The sequence below is a fragment of the Lagopus muta genome, chromosome 7, assembly GCF_023343835.1.
Source record: "Lagopus muta isolate bLagMut1 chromosome 7, bLagMut1 primary, whole genome shotgun sequence".
NCBI classification, from domain to species: domain Eukaryota; kingdom Metazoa; phylum Chordata; class Aves; order Galliformes; family Phasianidae; genus Lagopus; species Lagopus muta.
The window spans coordinates 18,505,442-18,515,467 of NC_064439.1; the positions used below are offsets into that span (position 1 = coordinate 18,505,442).

Consider the following 10,026-nt stretch of genomic DNA (forward strand, 5'->3'; position numbering starts at 1 on the left):
GCTGCCTTAAAACCACAGCTGGTAACAGTATATAATATCTTCATTGAAGAATATGTCACATCTTCTCAGTGAACATGACATCTTGGAATTAATAAAGCCTTCTCTCCCTCAGCTTATCACTGGGAGTGACAAGAGCAGTTGATGCTTTTCTTTCATCCTTTTCTCTATTTATCTATTTTCTTTCTCCCTAAAATTAGCATCCTATCTCAGATATGATCATGATCATTTCTAGAAGTCAGAGGCATCTACAGACTTAGCACTGGCACTTCTGGACCAGCAGATCTTCCTCTCCAGCCAAAGCATGGCTGCTGAGCACTGTCCTCAGAGCTCTGGGCTGGGAGTTGAGAACAGAGAAATGCCTTGGGAACTGGTTTTAAGCCATAATTAGGATTTCATATCTACAATTTAGGGGTGTAGTGAAATAAGGAAAGGCAGGAAGGCAGGTGAAGAAAGGCTCAGACAGACATGTCAGCCTAATGAAGAAAGAGACCCAGGGGACTTAATCAGCTTTGATGAAACTAAAAGGATGAGCCCCTTTAATGAACGAGCATCATCCAGGTAAAAAAAAAAATAAATCAGCAATAAAAAACATGATATTCACTCCTCCGGCTGAAGATTTGGTCTATAATACACTTCCTATCTCTTCCCTCTTAAAGTTTATTGAATTAAACTCACTTATGTTAGATCTACAGGAAAGAGCACTACATTTTTTCTTTCTGCTTAATTTAATATAACATAGGAGTTTTCTTCTTTGAGATGTCACGGTCTCCAAGGTATCCTACTTGGAGTCTGTTCTACAGCCTGAATGGTATGAACTTTGAACAACTCCTGTCTGAAACCAGCTGGTACATTTGGCTTTGCTACTGACCTATCTGTTTGAAGTGCATGCATACTGGCTGAGGCCAAACTCTTGTTTGCAGTGAATTAGCACTGCTCAGAGAGAAATCTCACGCTGTTTTACTGATGCAGCACTACATACTGATGAGGAAGAAATTTCACCTTTTTATTTTCCTAAAAGCTGCTCATTATATGTTTATTACTATAATTGTTATGATTGCTACTACTGAAAAATAATTCCTTGATTTTTTTTTTTTTAACTTATTGGGATCTTTTACAGAGACCTATAAACTTCATCATACCCCCTTTAGATTATAATGCATTTTACTTAAATACCTATTGGTTAATAACTCTAGTTCCTATCAACTGTACAGTTTGGAATGACTTTCTCTGTTTCATCCATATAGCTGATCTCAAGCTAACTCTGCCTTAGATGTAAGGGTCTCTATCAGTAGAACAGGAAATAAAGACAATGGAAGAGAAGAAAGATGCCAAATGGTTTTTGGCCTCTCTCCAGGAATGAAATGAATGATTTTCATCAGAAGTACATGGCGGATGCTGGATAGATAGGGTAAGAATATTGTTTGTTCAGCTTTGACTGGCTTCTTTTAGAACCATCTTCCACTCCTGGAGAAAGTGCTGTTTTGCTGATGGAAAGAAATAGGTTGCTGTTTTACTTTGGCAGGGAGTATCTTCTGTTGTGATAAATATACACTCTAGTTCCTGGAAAGATGATCTCTCTTCTACACTGTTCTCCACAAGCGTGTGGATAATTTAGTTGTCCACAGAACAGATCTTCTTTTGGTGCACCTCGATAATACGCCTGCAGTCGTGGGCACAGCTGATGTGCTCCATCAGTGATAGCTTGAGAATCAAGCTCACAGCCTTTGGCAACACTGACAGCCAACTGACAGCTAACGCCTGGTTTGACATGTTTGCCTAGTGACACCTGTATGTAGAATGAAGCCAGTGACCACTACTTAATTGCTGTTGCCCTCAGTTACAATCCCCCCAGGAACTTATTCTTTAAAGCAGAACACACAAACAATCACTAACATATTTTCTGCATAGGCAGTTACATAAAAATAGACTTTTCCCATAGGTATTAATCATTGTCTTCAGTAAACACAGTGTAACAATGATGTCTATAAACAACTATTTCAAATAAATGGATGGTTTAGACAGTTTTTGTAGTATTAAGATTGTTGTATACACTGAAGTTGGAGCAAGTTGATTTAGTGATCTACAGTAAAAACAGCTGCTGCTGTCATTAGCTTTCTTAATACATTCCGTTCTGTGAAGGGTGATATGTTTTTTTACTATATGCTGAAGCGTAGCCTATACAAAACACCATAAACACATGACTTAATTGATATGCTGATGCTGTTTTTGATCTTGGTGACTTTCTTGGATAGCATACAGACCCTTTTCTGCATTAGGATGTAGAAAGTTGTCAGGCTGTGTATTTGCAAAATGCTTAGGGACAGAAGAAGGACAGAAAGAACATGTGGAGTTAATGAAACAGAGAAGAATCAATTAATTGTGTTGAAGGCAAAATAGATACACCAACTGACAGCAGCTAAAGTGCTTTGTAAATTGTGTAATGTCCTTAAATAACAGACAAAAGAACTTCCATGCTGGTAAATACTTCTAAATAGGCTATCGATAAATTGAAGCAGAATACTTTCATAAATGGGAAGTGATAGATAAATGCATTGAGAGTTGAGGAGGGGCAGAGAATGGAGGACATTCACCCCTCCACTGACTTGGGTTCTGTGCTACAGACACTGGACAGTACTTCAACTGAGAGAAACAGAGAAAATAAATTTCTACTGTATTAATAAGAGATTTCAAATGAGCTTCTAGGGAGATTGCTGCATTGCACAGGTGAAGTTACTTGTCTTGTAGCCTTCACCATCCAGGGAGCTTTAACTGCTTGAAAATATGCTAGTTTTTTCTTATGGCTTAGTTACAGCTTAGATTTCCTAGCTACTTCCCTCCTTTAAAAGTGTTATTTAATATTCTTTGTGTTTAGAGTGGTGTATAGTGAAATGTAGAATGAGCATTTTAAATCTGTTTGCTAAATTGCTGTAAATATTTTCAAACTCTGCACTATTTAAAAATACTCCTAGAAATAAATTTATTGATAGTATGAGCAGTGTAGTTTTAACAATTTAAGTTACATTCATTTTTTTGCATTAATGTAAAATTCTAAACTGAATTTTTTAATAGTTTGAAAAGGCAAACAAAAGGATTAAACTTGTAGTAAACCACTTTTTGTGCAATCGTATCTGCACTGGGAGAAAAGTACTTAATCTCACTAAAGCAGACGATCTCCAGGACAACTTACAATTGGTGAGATCACTGCTGAAAAGATGTGTGGTAGACTTTCTGTAGAAATCTAGTAAAGGAGCATTTCACTTTCATCACTGTCAAACAGTAGGCTTTAAACGCATCATAAATGCGGGAAATTCAAGTGCACTGGGAAAAAGCCAACAGTTTTAGTGATATTCAGCACTGCTGTGAAGACAAATCTCTCTAAAATGGTGCTTCTTAAGACTTACCCCCTTCTTGTAAAAGATTGCAATCCTATAATGCCAACAGAAAGTTATAACATTAAGAAAAGACAGTGCCTGTCAAGGCTACTACATCTATTTCACACTGATTTACGTATTTCAATACTTTAATTGACTAAAAATACACTATGTTCATATAACCAGACCAGAGTCTTTCAATGACTGTATGAATTATATTTTCAAGAGAACTGCATTAGTACTTTTGCTGGTGTGATGGTTTTCACCTATGGGCGTATGTTATGAAACACTAGAGGAGGGGGTGACTTCCACTGATAGCAAGAAGATAGTGGTTAATCATTAGTCTGTCTTGATTACTGTACGGAAGGCACAAAGCAAAAATAAATTTTCTGAACATTGCAGAATTTTATCGCTCGACAACAGTGACTTTTAAATGCAGCTTCTAAGCTCACTCCAGCTAAGTTTCATGCAGCCAGCAGGATCATTCACTAACAAGGCTTATCGGGAAGTCTAGTACTTCCTCTACAACTTCAAAAGAAAATGAATCCTTTCTACCCATGTGGCAGGTCTGGGATCTTATCCAAAATCTGACTGAAAGGAATAGTAATTGATTATACTAATTAATGAAGTAGAGCTAATGTATGAGTGTGTCCCAGTATGAGCCTGTTAGCCAGTGAACTGCAGAGCTGTGAAACTTGTCTTTGGATTTTCTCCAAAGGTGCCAGGGTTTCCTGCAGCCCAGTGAACAAAGTTGGGACCTAGTGTTTATGATCTGAAAAAGGAGACAATACCTTAAAAAAAAAAAAAAAAAAAAAAAAAAAAAAAAAAAAAAAAGGCAAATTACTGTGAAAAAGAAGTTAAGATACTTCATAGATAAGTAAGCATTAAAGAATGGTTTACTTCAGACATGCTCTTCTCCTCAGCTTCTTGGATGGGAAGGCTGAGCCTTGCTCCCACTCTGCCTATTACGGATTAAATTGTTGGGTCCCCACATACAGACAAGTAAAACACTATTAATGAGCTAGAACTCTTAATGGGTGTTGAACTTCCATTCCTAAAGGCAGGCTCCTAGAGCTGAAGAGGCTACGATTATCACAGCTTGTCAAGGAAAGCATTTGTTTGTCCTAACAAATCAGACACCTAGTAATTTGCACAGGATAAAGGAGAATAAAGTAGGTAGGAAATCTGGGAGCAGCATGGAATTCTCTGGATCCATGGTGGCCACTGAATGTCTTCTAGTCATCTGACTATTTTTATCAGCTACATGTGACTCCTCAGGGTGGAAAACATCATGCCATATTATCAGCTCTGACATAACCAAAGGGAGCTTTACAGACAGTTCCCTGCTCTTTCCAAAACACTTGCAACCTTTTCTTATGTCTTTTTCTCCTTTTTACTTATTCAGAAACATGTAGGCACTGAACTGACATCTATCTGCAGTGTTTTAATAAAACTGTTAAGAGAAGATATAGAAAAGATCAAGGTTAAAAAAAAAAAAAAAAAAAACAAACCAAAAAAAAAACCCCTTTTCCTTCTGTCTCTTAGAATGTGCCAATGGCAAGTTCTGCTTTAATAGGAAAAGCAGCACTGCTGCTGATTGTTGAAGCAGAAAGAATACATCACTTAAAAAAAAAAAAAAAAAAAAAAAAAAATCAATGTAAGTTATTTTGAGTGTCCTGCATTGTATTACTCCAAATCAGGCAAAACCAACAAAAACAATGCTGTATGTGGTGGAGAAAGGATTAGCTAAATACAGAAAGGCATGAATTAAAGGCTAATGCATGACAAACAATTCAGTAAGACTTATGATCTAAGACTGTGCCTTGCAAGCTCATATAACACATAAAAGAGATTGTTGGGTACTAATGCAGTAAACTGATGTGAAATGATAATGAATGAGAAGAAAAGCAAATGGGAAAGCAACACAGTCACACTGGAGTAAAGGCTTTATTCTAAGAAGTCACCTTTTTTTGCCACAACTCTTTGAGCAGCAGACACTGGATGGGCCCTAAACTGGGGGGGGAGGTGTCTCTGGGGTCATAATACCTGGGCTAAGTATTGTGTGGGGTCCTGTCTCTTAAAAGCTTACTGTCAAGTGAGAGCATCATGCTGGGCTCTCCCCATCTCATGTGGCTCACTCTCCTTCCCCACTGCCCTTTAGGCCTTGAAGTGACTTGTCCATGGACAAGTGGGCAAAATTGGAGGCACTTTCCTGACCTGCTGTAGTTTCATTCTCAGAGGTACAGAAGATGCTAATCAGAGCAGCTCTGTAACACAGATTTATTGCTACTGAATGACTATGTGACCTTAGGCTAAAACTGGGACCTGTCAGGCTAGTGCAGTCAGTACAAGGAGGAGTTTGAATAAAATAAAAATTTACTGCTATAATAAGGTACTTATAAGACTGCTGCAAATATCATTCACTCAGCATGTGGAAATAGAGAGATGATGTGTGGATGATTTCCCTTCATCTCCACTGCACACCTTCAGAACTACAGAAGTCATTCATATGTTTGTGAGACAATGCTAACCTGTTAAGTGTTAACAAAATCCTGATGCTTACCTACATATAACTGACTGCAGTATAACTGATTATACAACATGAAATTTAACTTTATTGGAACTCAGTGGGCAAACAATTATGTTTGAATAATGGAGGTTCAAACAGTCACGTAAGTTAGTATGAGTAGAGTGCTATAGCATGGCAATTTAAAACTATTAGAAAGCAGACTAGCTAAGACAAATATCAGACAAATAAGAGGAATTTAATTAAAGTGCCTGTATCATATTTAACTAATAACAGAATTAGAAACTAAAAATACAAGAAGATTAGTAAAGTGGCTGAAGGCCATACTCAGAAGGCTTATCACTTGTGCAAGGGCTGAATGAAAATAGCATAGCAGTACAAGTTTGCATGTATTTATGTTTTATTTTGATGGATGTATTTGTCAATGGAAATAACTTGAGGAAAGCAGCTGCAAAGAATACACAAAGAAAGGCCAGGCAATGTATATTTGTAGTGACAAAAGCTAATTTGGTTGCTAGTAGTACTGCACAATTTAAAACCATTTTGAGACATGAGCAACAACAGTCAGCTGCAGGCTGATCATTTTAACAGTAATAAAGAAGTTGTCTGGATACCTTATTATCAGTGGCAATTTCGTATGCTCCAATACCAAGCTTGCCATTTCAAAGTTATACTTATTTCCAGGATGGCTTTCCATTAGTGAAAGCTTTTCTTTTTATTTCCTACACTAATTCATGATCATCCAGTAACAAATCAGACACCTACAGTAAGTGAGATTTTTCTAGGCATTACACAGCCTTTCCATCTGGCAAAATTTGCCTAGGTCAGGGCAGTTATATCCATCACTACTATACACTTCGCATCTTTAGTCTGCATTTCTATGTTTTATTTTTTGGTCTGAGTTTTTGGAGTCACTTATCAAAACCTTTATGAGAAGGTCTTAACCTTTGTTGGTATTTTCAGGTGATATTTTTCCTTTTTTTTTTTTTTTTTTTTTTTTTTTTTTTTTTTTTTTTTTAAACAAGCTATATAGAAATCCTTCTCTTGAATTTTAAGTCCAGATGCAGAAAAACTCAAGTGCCAACACATAACATGGAGACTAATAAACAATTGAAAAGATTTACTAACCAATTGCATAATATTACTGTTTCCTGAAGCCTTCAGATCAGCATCAATGTTTCTCTGAAAAAGTAGGCTCTAATTCAACCTGAAACTTGAAGATAAAATAACCCTTTGATAACTGTAGGAAAAGCAATAGCATATAATCAGTTCTAAAACACCCAAAAAAAGGGTGGCAATCACAAGCCACATAAAGAAAGATTTGCTTACCTGCCTTAAGTGTCAGAGCCCTCCAAATACACCCAAAGGGGAAATCTTCAAGAAAAAAAAACCTATTCTTACAGCAACCAGCTCTTAAATGAGACTTAAATGAGCCCTTAAATGAGGTGTGGAACCAGGTTCCACCTCCTTCCAGTTGCACAGGTGAATTCCTTTCACCTGTGCTCGCAGTGTGGGGGTAGGGCCTTTCGCCTGGTGCTTAATTACTGGTTCAGGCTGTCACTTAGCAATTCCCATACAGTAACATAATTTCTTGCTTGCTAATCAAGATCGGAGTATATTATTATCAGAGCTCCTTGGCTTTCATTCTATGAATTAATAAGAGGTTACAAACTCCTTTGCAATTCATAGTTTCCAAAACTGAGTGGAAGAATATATAAGCCGTGTTTTATTTCTTAGTCTAGAGTTTATTGACAATGGCAGACTTAAAGTTTTTCACTTTTAGGGAAAACCTATTAGTGATCTTTAAACATTAAAGACAGCAACTCAGATCTGTGATACTGTGCTTGCAGTTGGATGTATCCCTGTCTGCATATGGTATATACTTGTGTTTGATGCATATGAACTCTCTGCTGAGGAACTAATAGACAAAATGTCACAAGAAAGAATACTTGAGAGAAGAAAAATCTTTACATGCATTTCCTCCACCTGAATGGTGAATAGCACAAATGGGAGAAGAACTTTAGAAAAAAGAAATGTTTACTGCTCTTCTCTCACCACGTCACATTCTCTGCAAAAGTTTCCTGCCTGCTAGACAGCTCTTGAAAACCTTTATAGCTGGATTTTTTTTTTTTTCCTTATGGAAAAGCTGGAGAGGGAAGAAGTGAAAATGGGTGTATTTATACAGAAGGAGGGTGAACAGCAAAATGAATTGGCGGACAAAATGAAAAAATGTACATGTAGACAAAAAACATGTAGGCTGATAGGCAAAATGGCAAAAGAATTTCTGAACTGTGAAAAAGTGCCAAGGTTTGATGAAATATGTATATATATAAAAGACTGTAGCTGGAAAGTAAAAGAAAGGCCCAAGCTGTGAGACATTCATAACACAATGAAAGAACAGAGCAAGTTGCAGGGCTGCAAAACCAATAGGGAAGCTTGGGGTTTTTTACTGGAGTATCCACTGGGATTTAAGAGCTCCCATGTTAGTTTTTTTTTTTTTTTAACAGGTATATCCAAGCTGATTCTCACTATGTGCTGTACAGACTTGGATTCCAGAATTTATTGTCATCCCATGAGATGGAGATAAATGAAAAACAAAATAACTCCCTGACAGAATAAATGAGGTATGGCAATATGACTATTCAGGTATGGCAAATTATGACTTAGCCTTGGAAATAATTATATGACTCAGAATTAAAAAAGAAAATAAATAAAATAAAAATGTTCCATATTTTGTTCTAAATTTTGCACAATGAATGCATTCCCAGTACAGTCTGAAGGCTTTCATTGGGTTGCACCAGAGATAAATTAGATTGGAGTCAGCTGAAAATCTTCTGGTTTCACATGCAAAAGAAAATTTTCTGTCTCAAGTATATATTCTTTTTGTATCTTCATCCTTAAAGGGGTAAATTAAATTTTGTGTTGGAAGTGGCATATGGAAAGTTAGGATTAGTGTGCTGGGAAGGGCAAGTGCGAAGTCTGGTAAGATGAGAAAGGGATGGTATGAGCAAGAGGGTTCTGTGGGGTAGAATGTAAGAGTTCAGGGTCAGTGAGTGTTTAGGAATGAAGGAATGCTTTTCTTTCTCACAGTCAGCCAGATCTTTGGGCATGTGAATCCATGTATATCTACACATCCTGCGTCAACCCTACTTCTTGCCTCAGGTTTGGAGTCCACATTCAAACTGCAACCTAACTTTCATCCACTTCTTCAATAGCCTTTCTCCAGCATCTCTGGGGAAGCAGACGCATTGTACAGTGTTTGACATTGAACTTATATCTCCCAGTCTTGTATTCTGTAAGTGAATGCCCTGAGCAAACTTATCCTAAACTGAAGCTCCGACCAAGAAGACCTGGACTATTAAAAACTCATTCTGGAAATTCAGAACTAGACACAAGTCATCTCTAGTACTGAACAGCCATAACCTTCCAAGTAAGATTATGCTCAGACTTTTATTCAGACTTCTGGGGGAGAACATACTTTAATCATATGTTACATCTTTTGTTTTGAATAATAAGTCTTTTAAAGCAGGTACCAAGCATAAATTATCAGATATAATCAAGCACAAGATTCTCTATACCAGCTTTCATAGTGAATATTTTGAATAAATGCCCTTTACTGCTTCTTTTTAGTAGGTAAACTTTATAATATTTTCCTTTAGCTGAAATCTATATGCAAATTAATTATTTCAGATGAATAAAGGCTGAACACTTAAAGAAATCTACAAGCTTCCCAGGGATTTTAAATGCTTTTAATATAACTTCCTTGTGAAAGGAAGAAGAAAAGAATCACCAAATACTTGAATATTTTGAAAAAAAAAAAGGAAGGTGACAGGTGTAGTAGGAGCAGAAAATTTTTCCGTAGGAGCAGAAAAAAAGTCTTGTACTGGAGAATGCTGGAAGATACTACAAAGAAATGATAAGTTTTGTGTGTCAAAGGAAATATTAAAATTTAAAATTATTTTTTAATACAGGCTCAAAGTCAGTAGTTTTAAAGCAACTGTGTACTCTGGCTATAGACAGTATGTTGCTATGGAATGGTTTTCATTGCTTATTAGAAAAAATTTGTTGCTACATAATGTATCAAAACTGAGTACTTGGTAGTGCTTAGTTCATCAGTATACAAACTAG

At 36.7% G+C, this 10,026-nt stretch overlaps 1 long non-coding RNA gene across 1 annotated transcript; it reads right to left on the reverse strand.

The window, feature by feature from the left end:
• Positions 1-35: 35 nt before the first annotated feature.
• On the reverse strand, positions 36-7,299 carry LOC125695694 (uncharacterized). The gene is made up of 3 exons (XR_007378039.1): positions 7,228-7,299; positions 7,027-7,111; positions 36-1,786 (listed from the first exon to the last, which is right to left on the reverse strand). It is a non-coding gene; the product is annotated as an uncharacterized LOC125695694 (long non-coding RNA).
• Between the last annotated feature and the right edge of the window lie 2,727 nt (positions 7,300-10,026).